The sequence below is a fragment of the Cydia amplana genome, chromosome 12 (genome assembly GCF_948474715.1).
Source record: "Cydia amplana chromosome 12, ilCydAmpl1.1, whole genome shotgun sequence".
Lineage (NCBI taxonomy): Eukaryota > Metazoa > Arthropoda > Insecta > Lepidoptera > Tortricidae > Cydia > Cydia amplana.
The window spans coordinates 4,149,930-4,170,933 of NC_086080.1; the positions used below are offsets into that span (position 1 = coordinate 4,149,930).

Here is a 21,004-nt window from a genome sequence, read left to right on the forward strand (position 1 = left end):
GCTGTACAATAGTGTGAAAGTATTGAAAATAGTGAGATTTTAATCAAACCTATGGTTCACCTTTTCACAATCTACGAGCAGTATCCACGGGTCCTAAAATTGCGCGAATAATTCATATAGGCGAGGCGTGTGAACATTTTAGAAATATTAGTACAGTCACCACACGGGATTGTTACGCCATTTAAGGCCAGTGTCGCGTTCTAGAAGCGTTCTAACCTACTAGGTGTCCCGTTAGGTATGGGAAATTATAAATGAGTAGGCAGAAGAACGGTACAAAATATTTATTACCACAACTAGCTCAGATGGTAAAGCGGGTAAAATGTCGTGGTTCGCGCTAATACTTATTAGGATCGGATTCCGCTAATCATTTGCAGCCGAAGTACTCCCCTGACGGTGCCGAGGTGGTAGGCGCCGTTTTTCTGATCGGCGCTGAGTTCAGCGCAGCTCGGAACTGCGTGGCGCTGAGTCGGGGAAAGGGCCAGAAGCACGCCAGTAGCAAAACGGCAAGCGGGCGGCAAGCAGGAAGCCAACAAAAGTCACTCTGGACTTTGGAACTTAAACTTACTTTGGAAATACTTATGGAACTTTCTGATTAAAATACGGAATTTAATATCAGAATTCTAACGTAAATACCTATTGATTTATATAAACAGTCCTTATACTATTCCTGTAGGAGAATCTCATTAACCCTAATTTGGATTTGATAAATTACTTGACTTTGCATAAATAAACTTAGAATAAAAAGCATCGTTACGAACCCATCAGTCGTTCGGCAAAGTCTCTCAATCATCGTCAGTACAATATTTATTTTCGATTCAATTTGCGTTTCAAAAACGCATTTAGCGGTATTTTTCTACTCTAAGAGACGATCTAATACTTTGTAATGGCTTGTATTATATAAAATGCACATTAAGTAAGTAATTAATTTGGAAATTCACACATTCGTAAAATATATCATTATTAAAGTAGGTACTTACTTGCCTAAAGGCCTACAAAATCCTCAATAAAATTAAAAACATACATTTAAGAACTTTAAATGAAAGTTATTAAGTATCTAAACTACTCATGGTAACGGTAAAAGAATAGATTGAACATAATAATAATAATTCAAGATTTTTCGTAAAGTTAAGGCCACTGCACAGTAAGCAAAAGCATTGAAGCTAATTATTTTCCATTGATTACCGACAGGTCCTTACAAATTTAATATTGCTTAGTAATTCCTACTGCGTAACCAAACAGACAGGTCAATTCGAACGTAAACTGACATCATAATGATATTTGAATAATGTCATTTAGTTATCGTGCGTCTCGCGCGCGCCAATACCTACATGTACCTACGAGCAAAGATATATGTAACTCCGTATAAGATGAATATAAAAGTCTAAGGAAAAAAACGTGCATCTGAAATTAAGAAAAAGTCATTCTCGGATAGATGGCGCGCATACAGCATACACCTTTGGCCTATGCTCGGCTAGATAGCGTTGACGACACCATTTGATATTTAACAATTTTAACACATATAGGTATCAGTGAAAGAACATGGGTCGAATTGATATAAAAATAATAAAATAATTTATCCATATATATACATTTTTGATAGTATTATACATTTTTATTTTGAGTTTTAATCGTGTGTCGATAGATGGCAGTAAACTTACTGTGACTAAAAAATTTACTATGACAGGACCCCTCTAATATACTATCTATTCCCTTTGCTACGGACAATTACCAAGGAAATGCACGATTACTAACAGGATTCAAATATTTTCTGATGTCAGTGTGCGTTCGAATTGGCCTGAGATTTAATTGAAATTATGCTTTATTGGGCATTTGTCGGACATTGGCCAATAGAAAGCGGGGAAAGTGATTTACCGGCAATTCATGTTTGCTGAAGTATTTCTTTATATGTTAGATGCGAAGTCAATTCTAAGTTATCATCTTAGGTTTACGACAATCTGTATTGTCGGCTATTCGAATTCAAGAAAGTAACATCATAAAAACAATTAAATTAAAATCAGAGGGGCTACCGCGAAAACCGAATTTCGCAAATTGCGGGGATCTTTCTCTTTTACTCCAATGAAGGCATAATTAGAGTGACAGAGAAATAGCCCATCAGTGGTCAACTGGTCACGGTTCCGCACATCCACACGGAGGCTGATTCTGAGCGCACAATCTCAACTTGACTTGTTATTGTTTTGACACTACGATGACATGACTCGCAGTGCATTTCACGCGCACCAATAAGTGCGAGCGACTGTCTCATTATCAGCATTTTTAGAAACTATATTGCCTGTTTTATTAGTAGAAATAATAACTATAGCTGGTCACGCAGATCTTGTCAGTAGAAAAAGGCGGCAAATTTGAAAAATGTAAGCGTGAATGGATATCGTCCCATAGAACATTTGAATTTCGCGCCTTTTTTACTGACAAGATTTGCTTGACCAGCTATATGAAAATAATTTTAAAATGATATCCGTAAATTTCATTCATAATCATTCTTCAATTTTACCTAAAGTAAGTATCTATAAGTAGCATTATTACCTAATCTCACACTCTATTTGTATTTCCAAAGCGATTGCTCATATCAATGGCAGAACGCATTACCCTCCTTTCTTGCAATACGGTCAACACAAAATAAGCAAGTCAGAAGCTAAGCTGTTGGGTAAATTATAATTTCAGGTCAATAACAGTCAAGAATCACTTTTAAATTAAACCCTTTTCCTAATTTTATTGCGCATTTGGTCGCCTACCTAATAGTTAAACTTTACTATAAAAACCATAAGGTAAACGTACTAGTGTTCGTCACACAGTATATGTCATCTTGAAACTTAAGTCATTGTCAATAGAGGTGACAGCAGGGTGTCATCTATTGGGCATTAGCATGTCGAGCACAGGGACGTTTACCTTATAATCTTGTATAAAATTAGTGTACGTGACTTTTCGCAACATCTTTCATCCAGTGTGGCTACCACCAGTTTGGCACTGACATAAACGCCATCGAGAACGTAATTTACTTTCTATGCATCTCGCTCGTACTCGCATATGAGTGCGAGCGGTTTAAAATTAGGACGCGAACTGCATAGTTTATGGTCAGTCAAATAAATTAAAAGTTAAAAACATTTCATTCTTTATTTTCGCGACAGCAATGTTGAAAACTAATTCCATTATTTGACGAGGTACAAACTTTTGAAAAAGATGAAGCTTAGGTCCTTTTTAGCCAAAGATGTGAACCAATCTTGACTAATTTATCCGTGTCAGAAATTGCGCGCTTTAGATTTATATGAAACGAAATAAATATCAATAACTCTCATTATCTAAAAGGAAATGGGCAGTATTTACGTTACAATGTAAGTAATGCTGTCAGAATTGGTATTGGGGCGTTTTTTTTTTTGTTGTCCCCTACACTTTTTTTTAAATTTGGGATTTTTTATGTTATTTCTACTCAGAATCACGAGCTCTTTCTATCCTAATAGGAGAAAAAAAGTGGCCCAAAATTTCCATACATTTTTCGATCTTTCCATTCCGCGACCGCCATACAAAGTCTATGAAAAATGGTGACGTAATGGAAATAAAAACCTTAGGACACTTTTTTTCTCCTATTAGGATAGAAAGAGCTCGTGATTCTGAGTAGAAATAACATAAAAAATACCAAATTTGAAAAAAAGTGTAAAGGACAACAAAAAAAACGACCCAATATTGATATAGAGCTAACTATAGCACTATATGTATGTATATGTCTTAATTTAATTTAAGCGTATTTTATTATTTAATTAATTAGCTCGAATCCCATATGGACATATTTTCTGGAATAAATTAATTTCATTCAATTTCATTCAATCATATGATTATAATTCTACAGAAATGAAAAGGTACTACCGAACATAACTCATAAGGAACCTATAAAGGGCTTAAGTTTAATAATAATAACATTAAATTAACACCTCTGAGTAACTACCTAATAATTTCATCCTAAGTACACATTATTTTAATTTGCGTAATTCTAGCTTTCATATGGGATTGCTATTCAATAGGAGGGATTGTTAGTCACCATTGCATAACCTCTAGAAATCTGCACATGTGGTGGAATACGGAATCGCCTGTTTACGCGGATGATGTCACGGTGTTACCTAAATATAGGTAAATCTAGGTCCACTCCGTTTTGGAGTCAATTTCATCATGTTACGTCCGGGTGAATTGGGTTATGGACTTTTCGGGCTTTTGGAGCAATTTTCTAAATACTTTAAGCTAATCTGGTTGTTCAATAATATGAAATGTTTAGTTATATGCTTAACAGTTCTCAAGACCAAACTATAAATTTAACTATTAACGGATGTTAGCTGTAAAATCCATGCAAACGTTTACCTATGTGTAAATACTCCATAGCACATTCACATTAAACAAAATTAACAGTGCAAGCACAGAGTATTTACACGGAGCCTTCACTGGCTATTTCAAAATCCGCAATTAGGTAACTGGATCAATTTCACCAAACGAGCATTTTTGTCTAATTCCCATGGAATTTTGAAATACCAACATTACACAAAAAAAAATATGCTGATAATTTGATAAAAAATATAATAAACATTAATTTTCTTATGGGGTAAAAATATTCATAAAACTATAAAAGTTATTTCAATTTAAAATTTTGGTCAGGGCACGGGAATTAGTGTGTCCATGGGAATTAGATTTTACTAGCACGGAAATTAGAACATGGCACAGGAATTGTTTTCTTAGCTTATTTTGGTAGTTAAAACTATTATTTATGTATATTTTAATCTACAATAATATACTTCAACCATACTGAAGCGGCATCGAACATATTTATCTACTTTAATTTTAGTTTCGGACGACAAATCTACGAAAGTATGATACACTAAAAACTACGTATTTGACTAATAGTTTCCTTGATTTTAATGGCAACTAATCTCTCTTTCTTAGTAAAATATATATATTTCAAAACAATACTTTGAGTAGTTGCGTAAACATGTCCGCCTTACATACAAAACTATTCATTAAAAAGTGTCATTATGTATCTGCATGTAGATAGGTACAAGGTGTATGATCTGCTTTATGGCCGTATAGGAAATGATACTAAGAAATAAATAGGGGCACAGAGAGAAGAAGTTATTGTGTAAGTTAATCTGAAGAAATCGAATATGCTTCATAAATTCATAACACAAACAATTGTTTAACCACATATGAGGTAAGGTGGGGTAAGACTATCACCGGGGTAAGAATATCACAGACAGACAGACATGACGAATCCATAAGGGTTCCGTTTTTTGCCATTTGGCTACGGAACCCTAATAAGATATCTAATAGTATTACGGTTTTAATACCCCCCTGGCATTGTCTAAAATAACCGACTTGGTTTCACATTACATCTCAAAACTTTTTTTGTAGTAGAAGAACTGCGTTGCGAGACTTGCATCTTTTTACATGTAATGTTTTTGATAGGATCCCATCTCTTTTTGTAGGCTGTCCTTCTTTTCAGGTAATCATACCCATACCATACTGATACTATGTATACACATATCATAACACCTTTCATAACATCTTTATTCACACTCACATCGTACATCGTAGTGTACCTTTACTTTCCCTACTAATTGTAAGAACTAAAAGGTAAATTTGTTATCGCATATATTTCTATAGGATTACAAACTTATTTATGCAGTTATTAGATCTTTAGAACGTGACTAATATTGCAGTATTATTAGATTTTTATTGGCTTAAAAAGCTTAAACCTAATTACGTTTCAAATTTGGAACTTGTGGGTATGCTAGAAGTACCTTAGAATAATGATGATCGTGAGTGATTGTGTCAGTGACAAAACTAAGGGATTTTAAAGTGCATTAATTCTTAGATTACATGTTCAAATTAAATGTTATTTTGACCGTGCCACTTTGTTTTGCTCGACTTGGCGGCGGCACTGCCGTGTCCCCAGATCCTTTGTCCTTCCCCGGGCCTCAAACTATCTCCATGCCAAATATCATCAACATGATATTGGTTCAGCGGTTTAAGCGTGACGAGATAACAGACAGACAGACAGAGATACTTTCGCATTTATAATATAGTAAGAATAGGATATATTTAATTTTTCTTGTATTAGAAAAGCTAATTTATAACAACTAATCTATTAAACGAGCAATTCTTGTATATATTTCGGGGATCTCGGAAACGGCTCTAACGATTTCGATGAAATTTTATCATATATGAGGGTTTTCTGGGGTGAAAAATCTATCTAGGTAGGTATCTCTGGAAAAACGCGCATTTTTGAGTTTTTAGGTAGGTAGGTACCTATATGTTTTCCAAGCAAAGCTCGGTCTCCCAGATATTTAAACTTTATACGGCATACGCTGTCAGCTGTCAAATTTACAAAAACATTCATTTTGTTTCATGTAACCTTAGGTACAGGTATTATAATATGTAATAATTCCAGAAATAGTTTTATGTTTATATAATATTTTAATGTTATATTATAATATGATCAATGAATAAGGTAAGGTGGGGCAAGACTAACAGTACAAGGATTCCATACAAGTGATAGTCTTACCCCACCTTACCTTACGTATTAAAATTGCCCGGGTTATTCGGGTCGATCCTGTATGTAAATACTATAGTACTTATACTAAAAAACTATTCACAGATTTTTGTGCATTTTTTAAGATTTCCTTAAATGTAAAATAGAAAGATATACGTCGTATTATTATTACATATAATATATATTCAATGCCAATATATATAAGTAATAATAATATGACGTAAACATTGCCAATTAACTTACATTGCCCCCAATAAAAGATTTGTTGACAATATATGTAATACTTTCTAATTCCCGTGCCACTTAATCAGCTGTTTTAGGTAAATTTGTTATGGGAATTAGGGCACGGAAATTAGAATTCGTAATAAAAAAATTCGCCAAAAATTTAAATCGTGTTTGACCAAACTGTTATGTTATCGCTTACATAAAGATACATAAAGGGCTCCTAAATATGACAATTGCTATTGAAAAGCTATGTGGAAAATAAAATTTATAAGGGGCATCGAAATTAGAAAAAAATTGTCGCCCACCCGGATTCCGAAATACTTACGCGATTTGCTCGAACACGCCGCGGCTTGACTTACATCCGCTTGCTTTGAGAGACAGCCGAATACTGCCAGTACAGGTGAGGCGGGACACGAGGCGGTTCAAATACAAACGTCGGCTGTCAGAGCCCTTTGAGTTTTGCCGACGAAATTTTACTCGCGCGCTCGGACAAAATTTAAACATCGATCACGAGTTATTTACCACAATGAAGTTAATAGTATATGTGCTCAGTGATAGTAAATATCATCTAGTTTAAGTATTTGACACTAAATTAGTGGTACTAATGTAGAATTTTTCGTAGGATTTTTCATTATGCTCAAAAGTAGATTCCGGACAGGGCACGGGAGTAGTAATTTGAGCCTTTAGGTATTTTTATGTGTACTCTAAAAACCAACTAATCAGTGAATTCATATGGAACTCGGTGTGAAAGTGTGACTTCTTTATGTAAAAAAAAATTGGTAAGTATTGTCTGATGCTAACCCGCGATTTTCATCACGGACAGAAAAAAAATCGTGTTCAGAAATTGACCCTACTAACTAAATCCTATTTTTAATTTGCAACGCCACGCGGTTTTGAAGAAAACTTTGAGTCCTCCCATTTCAATACCTACATCAATTAGCATCAAAAAAGTTATACAACAGACCTGTCTCACGGCCCCCTCTTTAAGACAAGGATCTCCACAATGCGTTGGTCCTGTCTACATCGAACTGTTTCTGAAGATTCTGAACAGAAAGCACGTAATTCAAACTTATACAATACCTTTTCCTGTTAACGATCGCTCAAGAACCTTCATGCCCCAGTACACATCACACAAATATTACACCACTAGAAACAATATAAAAAGCAACATCATCCGAGATGCAGCGTCCGAAACATCAATTTACTTTTACTATGTATCATAATGCAATATCAGGGCAGTCGAAGTGTTAAGATTGCACCATTATGGACTATTTTAAGCCACCTTCTAACATTTCCTTTGCCTTTAAATATGAACCTTAATAATCACGAAACAAGGTTGCATTTTACGTTATCATTTCTCTAAGAAATGACGTTCGGTAAGTTATAGTTAGGATGCACTCTTAAATTATTGAACATAATGCTTCTTACGTTATATTGTATTGTGGTAAGGTTACGAAATAGTTTTTTAGCATTGTTAGTAAGTAGATTGAGTGCCTAGGTAACCGAAATCTAGGTGTTTGTTTCAACATTAAGAATGCGTAATATAATAAGTATAGTCATTACTTTGTTAATCCCAATAAAAGTAGACCAATGGTAATTAATGGGTTATTTGTAAAAAAAATTATTGCTTAAATAATATTCGAATGAATAACATAACTGAACTGACAGAATTAATCGATTGATGACCGATAGAAGTCGATTTACGTAACTGTGGACGATTTATCGAATGGTATCATTGTCATTATATTGGTAGAGTCTGGAAGCGACATCTTCTTTAGTTAAGTACCACTAAAGAGTAAGTACCTAAGCAACGTCATGACCTGGTATTCAAACAAGTCATATGGGTCAAACAAATTTCAAAAAAATCAGTTCTGTGGACAATATAAATTAAAAGGTAACGGACCCAGGAACAATATTAGTAATTAATTCGTTTTCATTATTTGAGTCTCAAATACCGTAAAATGGGGTGAGTAGGATTCGCGGGGAGAGTTGGGTTATGAATGGGGAGAGAAGGGTTGAAAGGGGGGTGAGATGGATTTTTAAGGCTACTGCTACAAAAATTATGTATTCCAATTTAAAATGGAGCTATAGTAATACTCATAATAAAAAAAATCGATCAATCAATCTTCCATAATCACCGTTGTATGAAAACCCAACTCACCCCAAATACGAGGGACTACGGGGTGAGGTGGGTTTTCCTGTTTATCGTCAAAGTTATGAAATGGAACTACCCAAAATAAAATAAAAACTAAAACACAAACGTCCGGAACACTTATTATATACACCATTCAGTTTGCATATGTAAAAATAAAATGTTATCGAGGTTTGAATGTCAGTTTTGCGCCTACTCACCCCATTTTACGGTACTGAAAAAATATATGCCTGCAGCCTGCGCCCTTACAAGCGCCGCGCAGCGTAAAAATTAGCTTTGGATTCCTTTAACTTTGCGATGTCTACTGGAAAGGCGGGAACGCGTGAAGCTTACAATAAAAAGTGTATATTACCTACCTAACCCAAATAGGCTCAGACCAATTTACAGTGAAGGAATTTGATTTTGTGCCACTTTGTGCCTATCTTATCTAACACATCTCGTAAATATTATCTACGTATTAAGTGTGCACGCGCAAATAAAAAAGATTATTCGCGCGTGTCAAGGCAGGCCAAGGCCGGCAGACGCCATTGGCTTTTTTAGGGTTCCGTAGCAAAATGGCAAAAAACGGAACCCTTATAGATTCGTCATGTCTGTCTGTCTGTCTGTCCGTCCGTATGTCACAGCCACTTTTCTCCGAAACTATAAGAACTATACTGTTGAAACTTGGTAAGTAGATGTATTCTGTGAACCGCATTAAGATTTTCACACAAAAATAGAAAAAAAACAATAAATTTTGGGGGTCCCCATACTTAGAACTGAAACTCAAAAAATTTTTTTTTATCAAACCCAGATTTTTAAATTTGTTTTGGTTTTAACTACATATTGTTATGTATATTTTATTTGCCTTAGGTATACTTTATTGATTAGTGAATAATTAGAAGATTTTTTCAAGACCACAAACTAAATTAGTACGGAGATAAGAAATCCAGCTTCATGGTCTAGACTGTTGTTATGTGTATCTTTCCCTATATTTCGTTTTTAGGTCACTTTATTCCACGTAATCGCACAGATTGTTAATGTATCGCGAGCTTTTGCCAATAATTATGTTCAATTAGTCTGACAAGTCACGTGGCGTTGCAATGCGTTATGTAATGTTGCCTGCGGGCTTTTTTGAATGTAATTTTATGGGAGGAAAGATTTAATACAAAAAGTAATGCCTCGCAAGATTCTATTTGGCCCTGAAATATTTAGCTCGTTTTTTTAGAATTAGAAAAAGACTACGCAATATTGACGTGTGTTTTAATTGAAAAACGCTTTTTAAAAATCAGTAACTACCTATTACTTAACTATTATTAAAGCAAAAGAATGTAAATAGTCGTATATGATTTATAATTGTTACATATTTGCCGAGACTTATTTTTCAAAAGTGCCTTTCAATAAAAAGACACGTCAAGATTGTTTACCTTTTTTCTAATACTAAAATAATTAACTACCTAAGTATAGTGTCGCTACAAGCAGTCACATAGTGGCAGCGTCGCAGCCAAAAAGGCGTTTTTCATAGAGTTTATTACAGAAACTAATATTCACAACAATTGTCATTATCTCTAAAACTAGACCGATTTCAAATAACTTTGTAGGACATTTTAGTATCTAAATGTGGTCAAAAATACACCTTTAAAATCTGTCGGGTTATGTGGGCCCACGGTGTATATCTACGTAAACATACTTAGATTATTTTATTTGCTCCGGGGAGTGGAAACAATATGAGGAAAATACTTACGTAAGTATTTTAAGTTAATTTAACTAAAGTATTCATTAATTTAAGTATTGCTTCCAGTGAATGAAGCTGTTATTAAATAAAATTCTTTTTTCAACTTTCCTAATGTAATAAGCCAGGTAAAATTCCGTTAAAACCACAGATTACATTTCTTAGACGTCGCATTAAAGTCTTTGGAAGACTCGCGGTGAAACACTACCGTAAAACTTCCCAGCTATGGTCCAAACCCTAATATATTCATTCAGGTGTGACATTTATTTGATTTTTAAAGTTATTAGGCTAGTACAAATGAAAATAAAGACCCATACATAACCAAAAAGAACATTAGTATTGATACTTAATTACTTATTGAACTTTTGGACCATAGTTGCAATACTGGACTATACTTAGTTGGAAGTTGGGAGGTTTTACGGTAGGTACTCCAAAACTGACTGAAATACTACGCATTCTACGCAAGGACCGCCAGACGAAAGTAGCTTCCATTTTATCTGACTTCAAAATTTAAAAGAAGGAATCGGTTGAATGTTTTATTTTACATTGATTAAAATTGTAATTTATGTGATTTCAAGTAGGTAATTAAAGTGGATTCAAATAAAGTACAGGCTGCGTGTTCGTTAAATTGCAAAAAAGTACAATGTTGGCAAAAAGTCGTCTTATTTGCACCATCTAGAAGGTGATTCGCATTAGAATTAGTATATTAAAGATTTTCCTGTTCAGGTTTTTTGTTTACAGTTGGTAATTTAAAGTTGATTGGTTTGTATTTTATATAAATAAAATTTCTTAAAATAATTAACTGCTAATGCTAACAACTTACATAGCTTGGCCACTTTGCTAAGCTGGTAGTGACACTATGTATATCTATATAGTGCAGAGTTGGTGGGTCTGGGTTCGAATCCATAACATCATCCTCATCATATAAAATATCATATAAAACTAGTATTTCAATGGTAACTGTAGTATATTCAAATGTCATTTAATTCCTTGATATTGATTTCTATTCATATTTTCTGCACATTAGTTTAATTTAGATTTAAGACAACCTATATCTTGGAGTGATTTTAATCTTAAACATACAATAATATGCTTAAAATTTTAATCATTTCTACATATGTACATATGTTTTTTGCATGCCTGTTGGTCAAATGTAGCGACACCACTTATTGTAAGATTACCATCACTGTATGTACCTATATTTGCAAATAAAACATTTTGAATTTGAATTTGAATTTGAATCATCTTGTCTTAAAGCGTTTTTGCCACTGTGCGAGCGAGACATGGCTACGCACCACCAGGCCCACACGCGGCCTATGGCTAGCCACCAAAATTGGTGTGGGACGGATGTACTTGTTCGCGGAGCTCACTCCGCGATTTCGTCACGTCGCAACAAGTACATCTGTCCCACACCAATTTTGGTGGCTAGCCATAGGCCGCGTGTGGGCCTGGTGGTGCGTAGCCATGTCTCGCTCGCACAGTGGCAAAAACGCTTTGAGACAAGATGATGAGGATGATGTTATGGATTCGAACCCGGAGTCATATCTGTCGTAATCGTAACAGACGCGTTTTGTTAGAGAGAGAATATTCTGTACCTAGTACTGTATCTATTCTGTGGCAGCACTAATTACAAGGTGAAGCCGCCCTTTTCGAAACCTCGTTAATAAAAAGTATTTCTTTAACTACTTCATATGCAACATTTCTAAGCACAAACTGTCAAGTGCGATTGCCTCATAATGCCAGAATGATGGAATGACCGTCCAGCTCGGATGTCAAGGGTCGAGTTTGGTAATGAGCGAAAAGTATAATACTTATGGGTATGTAATAGGTAGGTTACAACATATTGTATACCTTGGTTTTGCTATAAGTACACCTTGCTTTTGCATCCTCTATTTCAAAAGTTCTTGCAATTTCTCCGGATCATTTTTGAAAACCCAAACAACAAGTGATCGAAAATAAGTTTGTAATATTTGAGGACTATTAACTTAGATATGAACACGAACAACAAGATATATTTTTTCTAAGAGTTTATATGAATTTATTAAAAAATTAATCCATCCAAAAAAAGTTAAATAAAGCTAGTATAAAAAGATTTATCAATTAACTTAATGCAGCTGTTTTCGAAGAAATTGGAAAATATACAAAACTAGCGACCCGCCCCGGCTCTGCACGGGTTAACAAATTACCTATACATAAACCTTCCTCTTGAATCACTCTATCTTTTAAAAAAACCGCATCAAAGTCCGTTGCGTAGTTTTAATTATCTAAGCATACATACATACAGGCAGACAGACAGAGAGCGGGAAGCGACAAGCGACCCCTAACAGTGGGGAGACACTCCTGACTTCGGGCAAACTCGGCTCCGTTCGGCTCAGCATTGCTCCAAGCAATTATTAGGGTTATTCGACACAACTTGACGTCCTGTTGCGTGTACGACCACAGATAAGATAATGGCTTGAATTTTGACAACCCTAAATAGCCGAAAGGGATAGTGCCATACGTTAGAAAGGGATATGACGATTCGACCCTGAATCGCTGTCAAACTTCGGTTTTGTAGGAAGTGTCCTTTCTGTACGGTAGTACTATTAATTGTTCTGGGCTATAGCCGCGAAAATCGAAGTTCGCAAATTGCGGGCATTTTTCTCTTTCACTCTAATTACGCCTTCACTGGAGTAAAAGAGAAAGATCCCCGCAATTCGCGAATTTCGGTTTTCGCGGTAGCCCCTCTGTGCCGCTATCTCATATTTGAAAGGTAAACTGTAAGAGGCGATTAGATGGACGGTAAAAGTAGAAATGCTAACGATATCGAGTCGTGATTATGGCGGCATTATGGATTCTAAATTCTAAGTCTAGGAAGTCTAGTCGTGTACGGCCACGAAACTAGCGAGCGATCAGTTACACTTGACAAATACAAATAAAACTGTTTTGTTTAGTATTATTCTAAGTAAAATGTTTAACTGTTACTACTACCTATATAAACTGAGGACGGCTAGGGAATCTTCAGCTTAAGATAATATAATTATAAGTAAAACTAGCCACCCGCCCCGGCTTCGCACGGGTTAACAAATTATACATAAATCTTCCCCTTGAATCACTCTATCTATTAAAAAAGCTGCATCAAAATCCGTTGCGTAGTTTTAAAGATCTAAAAGGGACAGACTGCGGGAAGCGATTTCGTTTTACCTATACTATATGATTTTCTTTCCAAATGAATACCGTATATTCTGATTGTTTACTTAGAGCCTCCTCCACACTCGTGCGCGTCTGGAGAGGGCCTAATAGCGTTCGCGCGTTTCATGGCCCCAAGCGCGATGCCATTAATTTCGGATGACTCTTCGTTGCATAACGTCATTGTGGTCATAATGGCCGACGCAATAATGCCTTATTTAATAAAACTCTTAATTATTATTATTACTAGCGCCATGTAAGGGCACGATTACGATGTTAATGTTAACTCATCTCGCTTAATATGTTGATAATTGTGATTGTTATGTTACCTGTACATTTGTATGGTCTTATGATGAAAATTTCTTCATCTTTTTGTTTTTTAAGCGCAATCTTATTATTTGTTTTTTTTTACAGTATACAGCGTGTATTTTTATACAACCGCAACTGTAGAGTCTGTTCGGAAAGAGAAGAGTCGTAGAATGTATGGGCCCGATTCCGATTTTGATCTAGATATCTATTAGATGTCTAATAGACATCACTAAGATATGTCAGTGTCCAGTGTCATAAGTGACGTGTTTGTTTGAAGAAACGTCACTATTGACACAAGTTTGACACTGACATATCCAATCCATATCGTTTCGATATCTAGTATTTGACGTATTTTCAGTGGCATGAAACGATTTAAAATATTTTTATTAATTTAGCATTTATTAACTTTAATTAATTAATGCACTGCGTGCATTAGTCATGACTTGTCATAGTTGTGACGTCGCGTCAATAAGTGCCACAATTTTTTTTTTTACCAAAACATAATTATGAAAGTTGAATCATTTGGGTCTATATTAACTACCCTTACAATATGCGGGAATATCAAAAATACACACTGAATATTATTCTTGTACAGTGCATATGGATGGTGCTATTTTCCCGAACTAGTGCGGGAAAGAGCACTTTCCGTGCGTATGTCGAAAGTTTAAAGCAGGGATGTTGCGAATATCCGCATCCGCATCCGCAACCGCGGAACTTCCGCATTATTTTCAACATCCGCATCCGCATCCGCATCCGCATAAAATCGATGCGGATGTAATGCGGATGCGGATGTGGAACAGGTCGGTACAGGAACGTCTTAGCATCGGCGTAAGTGCTAGACTGCTAGGTAATTTAGTCATTAACCAAAAAACCTATTAGAAATGAGCAGTCAAGCGTGAGTGGGACTTAATGTACGGAGCCCTTGGAATGCGAGTCCGACTCGCACTTGGCCGGTTTTTTGAAATAAAAATTACTAAAATGTAATATTTGACGTTTTTTATGGTACTATCTTGACATCCGCATCCGCATCCGCATCCGCGGATGTAAGCCTTTAAAAATCCGCATCCGCATCCGCATCCGCGGATGTCAAAAAATCGGCATCCGCAACATCCCTGGTTTAAAGTGCCATATGTACTGTAAAACGTTGTACCTTCGATACACGAGCGAATAGTTACGAATTTCCTCTTTTCCGCACTTGTATCGTAAATAAGTCTATTATCACACCGAGTTTGATATTTGTACTGAAGTATGTTTAATCAATTATCATTATATTTTATTATATTTTGGCGATATCACAGCGGTGGCTCCATTCGTCTGATCTAATGTAGGATTCGGCAGTTTGCCCCGGAACCTCCGAAACACGATACCCTTCGGCGAAAAGTAATATAGGTACCTATATAATGTGAGGGCACGAAATACGCATGGTCAAATTATTATTTTCTGTTCTGACCTCTGAATATGTCACAATTTTTCATAGCTAACACACGCGAACGCGATAATTTTGCCATGTTGCAACAATGTGGCCAACATTACCTTGCCAGTTGCAAGATCCGCGTGATTCTGATAAAGAAATCATGACTCGTGTCAATCTAGCATCGTCATGACTTTTGACATGTGACCTGTGTTAGCAACATTGAAGGATTCTATATTTAAAATCCATGAAAATTATTATTATTCGTTGCCATAGCGGCACTTCATCAATTTTCTTTCCTACGACAATGTAACGTGGTTTCTATATTTTTACACGATATTTTCACCAATTTAAAAATTCAAGATCATGTGAAGGCCAGACCTTTTCATATGGTCCTTCTATGGAAAAAATCAGTGCCGAAGATGGAATCACGCAATAAAGTACATTGAAGGTCAGAAATCATTCTTTATCACGCCGACTTATTGAAGTCCTGAGCGGCGCATTATAAATGATAAAGAATGCAATATAATACATTCTTCTCGCCAACGGCGCAATAAAAGAAGAATAAAATAATTATCGTTTTTTCTTTCGCCGTCTTGCAAAGCCGAGCGGCGCAATACAAAGAAAAACGCAAGATTCATATAATATGAAACGCTATGATGCACCAAACAAGCGCTATCATAAAGCGCGTGCAAGCAACATTTAATCGTCTCGTGTACTCAACGTGCTATCTGAACGCATCCCTTCGTGCTCGTGCAAGCAACATTTAATCGTCTCGTGTACTCAACGTGCTATCTGAACGCATCCCTTCGTGCTCGTGCGGGCGGCAGCATTGCGCAATCCTCGAGTTCCTCGACCAATCGCAGCGCCGTACGTGAACGCCGAGAACGCAACAGCCCAATAGCCCAACACTGCGATTCAACACAGCGATAACGCGACGACGCCATTACCCGTTTCGTGTTTGAACAATTTAATTTCTTTACCGAATTCAGTAGATCACTTGTGAGTTGTGACTTCGTGTATTAGTGTATAATTGAAATATTTAAGTGTAGTGATTGTTTAGAGCATTTTATACAGAATTGTAAAAATGTCAGACACCGAACAGAAAGAGGCAATGGCAGCGAGAGGTCGCGCCAAAGGCTCGATCACACGTTTAAAAAACAGCTTTGACCGAGAAGCGCTCATAAATTCGCCGATAGAGTTAGTGCTAGCAAAGAAAACTAGGCTTCTAGAGGCCTTTCGTGAGTATGAGCGCCTCACTAGCAAGGTTGCCTCGCTTTTTTCCTCCCCACCAGTTACTCTCGCCACCGATGACGAGGAGGTTGAAGACAATTACATTTTATTGGTAGCTCAGTTAGATAGCATCATAAATGTTATCCGCCAAAGGGACAATCCTCAAGTGGCTGCTCAATCCACTACCAGCAGCGCAAATGGCGTAAGTGTCAAGTCGGACAACCTCAAACTGCCTCGGGTCGTGATAAAAACATTCACAGGTAAATACACTGAATATTACGAATTTATAAACATGTTCACAGCCATGATCGATAAGTGTAGTTCTTTTTCAGCCGTGCAGAAGCTGTATTATCTTAAAGGTTTTTTAAGTGATGAACCGCTCGATTTAATAAAAAATCTGCCATTAGAAGACAACAGCTATCCAGAAGCACTGCGCTTACTGAAAGAACGATACGATAATAAAGTTCGAATTACGCAAGAACATGTTAATGCACTGCTAGATATGCCTACAATCACGCGATCTAACGTCACTAATTTACGAAATTTTATTTCAGTTGTCAAACAGCATCTTGCTGCTCTGCAAAACCTGGGTGAGCCTGTAGATAAGTGGGATGCCATAATTATTTGCATCCTATCTAAGAAGATCGACCTGCCTACCTACAGAGCATTTCAACTGGAGCGAAATAACAATGTGTCGCCCACGGTAAAGGAATTCCTAGGTTACGTGGAAAAACGTGCCCTAGCATTTGAAAACACTGACGTGCAAAAGGGGCCTTCGCAGAGCTTTGTCAGCCATCCTGTAGCTGCACCAGCAAAGCCGTCAGCGCATAAGCCTCAGCTGCAATGTTTATACTGTAAGTCTGCACACAGATTATATAATTGCCCGAATTTTAATTTAGCTTCCATTCATAAACGCATGGAGTTCGCTTCAACAAACAACTTGTGTAAGATTTGTTTGTCACAACACAAGCGCAAATGCAAATTTCATTTTCGGTGTAAGGTGTGCAAGCTACAGCACAATAGCTTATTGCATCAAGACAAGTCTCCCACTCCTTCTGTAACCTTGTCTGCAACAAGGAATAGAGCCCATAATATAGTCTTGCCTTCTGCTCGTGTCAAGCTGATTACTAAGTCAGGGGTAGCAATATATTGCAAGGCATTGTTAGATGGTTGCTCACAGGCATCGTTCATTACACAGAAGATTGTCGATTTATTGGGGTTACCGATGCAAAATACTAGTTCTAATATAACTGGTATCAAGAATGCCAAGCATAAGATTGACAAATGTATAAACCTTGATGTGCATTCTGCTGTTTATCCATTCAAAATAAATGTCAATTGCAAGGTTGTTGATAAAATAACAACAAAGTTGCCACAGATTCCTATTAACAAGTCGCACATTACATTGCCTACTAACTGCAAGTTAGCCGATGAGAATTTTAATAAGCGTGGTGATGTGGATTTGCTGCTAGATGCTGGTGTCTTCTTTCAGATTCTTCTGACGCAGATGAAGAATAATGGAGACCAAGCTACCAAACAGCCTTTTGTGACTGCGGGCAGTGCAAGTACTTCGGCACCGAGCTTTACAACCTCGAGTGCTGCAGCTTCGAGTACTTCAATAGCATGCGCCGCTACACCACAAGGCCCTACACTAGTGCAGACATCATTTGGCGTGATCATCGGTGGTCGAATGCAGCTACCTGCAAGAAAAAAGTCTAAACAGGTAATATCTTTGCTGTGTAGGGAAGGCAATGAATATTCAAGCGATCTGTCAAGTGATTTTGGGGAAACAAAAAAGGTGCCTGGAATTTTCCTAGATAATTTACCAGAGCAAGACTATTGTGATAACCTTTTTAGGGAATCTACGAAGCTAGTAGATAATACATATGAGGTCTCACTGCCCACTAAGGTCCCTTTAGAGAAAGTCAACTCTGAGTTAGGAAAATCTTGTCACTTGGCACCTAAACTAGAAAAGAGGTTACATGAAAAGAATGAAACTCTTTTCACAAATAGTCATGAGGGGCATGGGCAATTAACCCTGCATAATGAAAATTGTATCCTTTCAGAATATTCACCTGTGCCCACCAAGTTGCCTGAACTGAAAGCCGATCATACCAGTGCTCTGTGCCTTACAACCACAGCGCACAACCCTGATCTCTTTGAAATAATAAAAAAGTTTTCTACTATAGCAAAAATGACCCATGTTCTTGCACATATTCTTAGGTTTTGCAATAATGTCAAACTGACATCCCAGAATCTTAAGGGTTTCTTAACTATAGTCGAACTCAACAAGGCCCTCATGTTAATATTCAAACATGGGCAAGCTCAATTATTTTCAGATGACTTAAAGATGCTGCAATCTCACAAGCAAGTTAAAGGTAACTTAAAACTGCTGATTCCCTTCCTTGATACCGAAGGAGGCATTATACGAGCTGGTGGTCGACTGCAAAACGCGTCGCTTCCTTATACTGCACAGCATCATGCTATTAAAAACTTGATTATAAGAAATGAGCAAATATGTTCACTAGATACGGGACAAAATTTAATCTTATGCTATTCATGACAAAGGTTCTGTATAATAGATAGTTTAACCACTGTAAAAAAGATAATACATAAATGTGTAATGTGTTTCAGACTGAACGCGGCTGCAATACTTAGCTGATGGGTTTTATGCCAGCCCCACGCTTCACAACTTCGTGCGAGTTCGTGCTTCGTGCGAGTTCGGTATTCCTAGTTTAGTCATACTGCGTAGTTACAATTCACCTCCTCTCGAGTGGCCCATGGCGAGGGTAACTAACTTATTCCCGGGGAAGGCCGGTACAGTACACGCAGTATGTGCGGTCATACTCACAATGGGCCCATTACAAAAATATGTGTACTGCCTATAGATAGGAACTTAGCCTTATCTTTAGTTATAAGTGTCTCAAGTGCCTATTATAAAGGCATACATTTATGTATTTATTTTAGTGTAAACAAAGAGCTTTTGTTTACATCTGCTAAGATTTGTTTTGAATTTATATGCGCTCGGTCTTAGTGCTATTAATTTTATTTTATTGAACGTTAACAATTAAAAGATAATAATTGTATCACTGTTATACTTAAACATGTTTCTTTAAAAGTAAGTAATATATAATTTAATTGTAATGACTCGATGTTAAATGTTGTTCATGTTAACATACGCATTTAAATGAATTTAATTTAATTCCATTCTCGTGGCGCAATAATGTTAGCAACATTGAAGGATTCTATATTTAAAATCCATGAAAATTATTATTATTCGTTGCCATAGCGGCACTTCATCAATTTTCTTTCCTACAAAGATGTATGTTTCGTGATTTCCTAAATAAAACTCAATTTTTCCTATTGAAGATATTTAATTTAAAATCTACAGTCCACAACAACTCTCCACCTATGAAAGCCATGACCTTTTCAACCTGTAATGGGCAATGGGTACTTCCTAGTGCAGCTTGTAGGGTTATGATACTTATGACACACGGATCTTATCTTAGGAGTCACACGAGCCCGCTTCAAAAAAGACGGTCCCATGCAATTGAGTTCGCACCCCCCTTATAACTAACTTTTAAACCATGGGTCCAAAAAATTGGGTAATATAGAAAAAAAACAACGGGTTGCACTCCGGGAGTGCCGGCAGAAGTGAAAACTCAATGAGTAGTGCAAAATGTCTGCAGCACTATGTATAATTGAGATTAACGCCAACTAGCGTTATTTCGTCGCATTACTTGAAACCCCTAAGCACATCACTGTTAGTACTCGAGTTATATTATTACCAGTTAGTGGGAAACTCACTAGATGGCATTTAAATCAATAAAGAAAAACTCAATGACAATTTTTCGATCAGGTCACGTGTCCGTCTTACGTCTTACGAATCTTACCTCTCGCGAGTTTAACACAAAAAGTGCACAGTGCCGCTAAAGAAGTTTTCACTTCAAAAATCTTGAAAGTAGAACTTAAGAAAGACATCCAATTAAAAACTATAGCGAATATGAATAGTTAAGCCGCTTTTGAGTTATCGCAAAAGTCTTCCCTTTTAGTAAAAAGACGTACAAAACGCTGTGAAGGTATTCCCTCTTGCTTGTGTAGGTACCTTAAACATACCTAAACTGTCATTCAATAGAACTTGCTAACTATGTAAACAAACCGCCATACTAAAATTGACACTGAATGTCAGTTTACTAGTAACTTTTGTTTACATAGTTAGCAAGTTCTATTGAATGACATTTTACTACATGATAG

At 36.5% G+C, this 21,004-nt stretch overlaps 1 protein-coding gene across 2 annotated transcripts in view; it reads left to right on the plus strand.

Moving 5' to 3' along the window:
- The window catches only part of LOC134652831 (fibroblast growth factor receptor 4-like), an 87,560-nt gene that overhangs the window by 4,770 nt on the left and 61,786 nt on the right, over positions 1–21,004 (plus strand). The window lies entirely within an intron of this gene.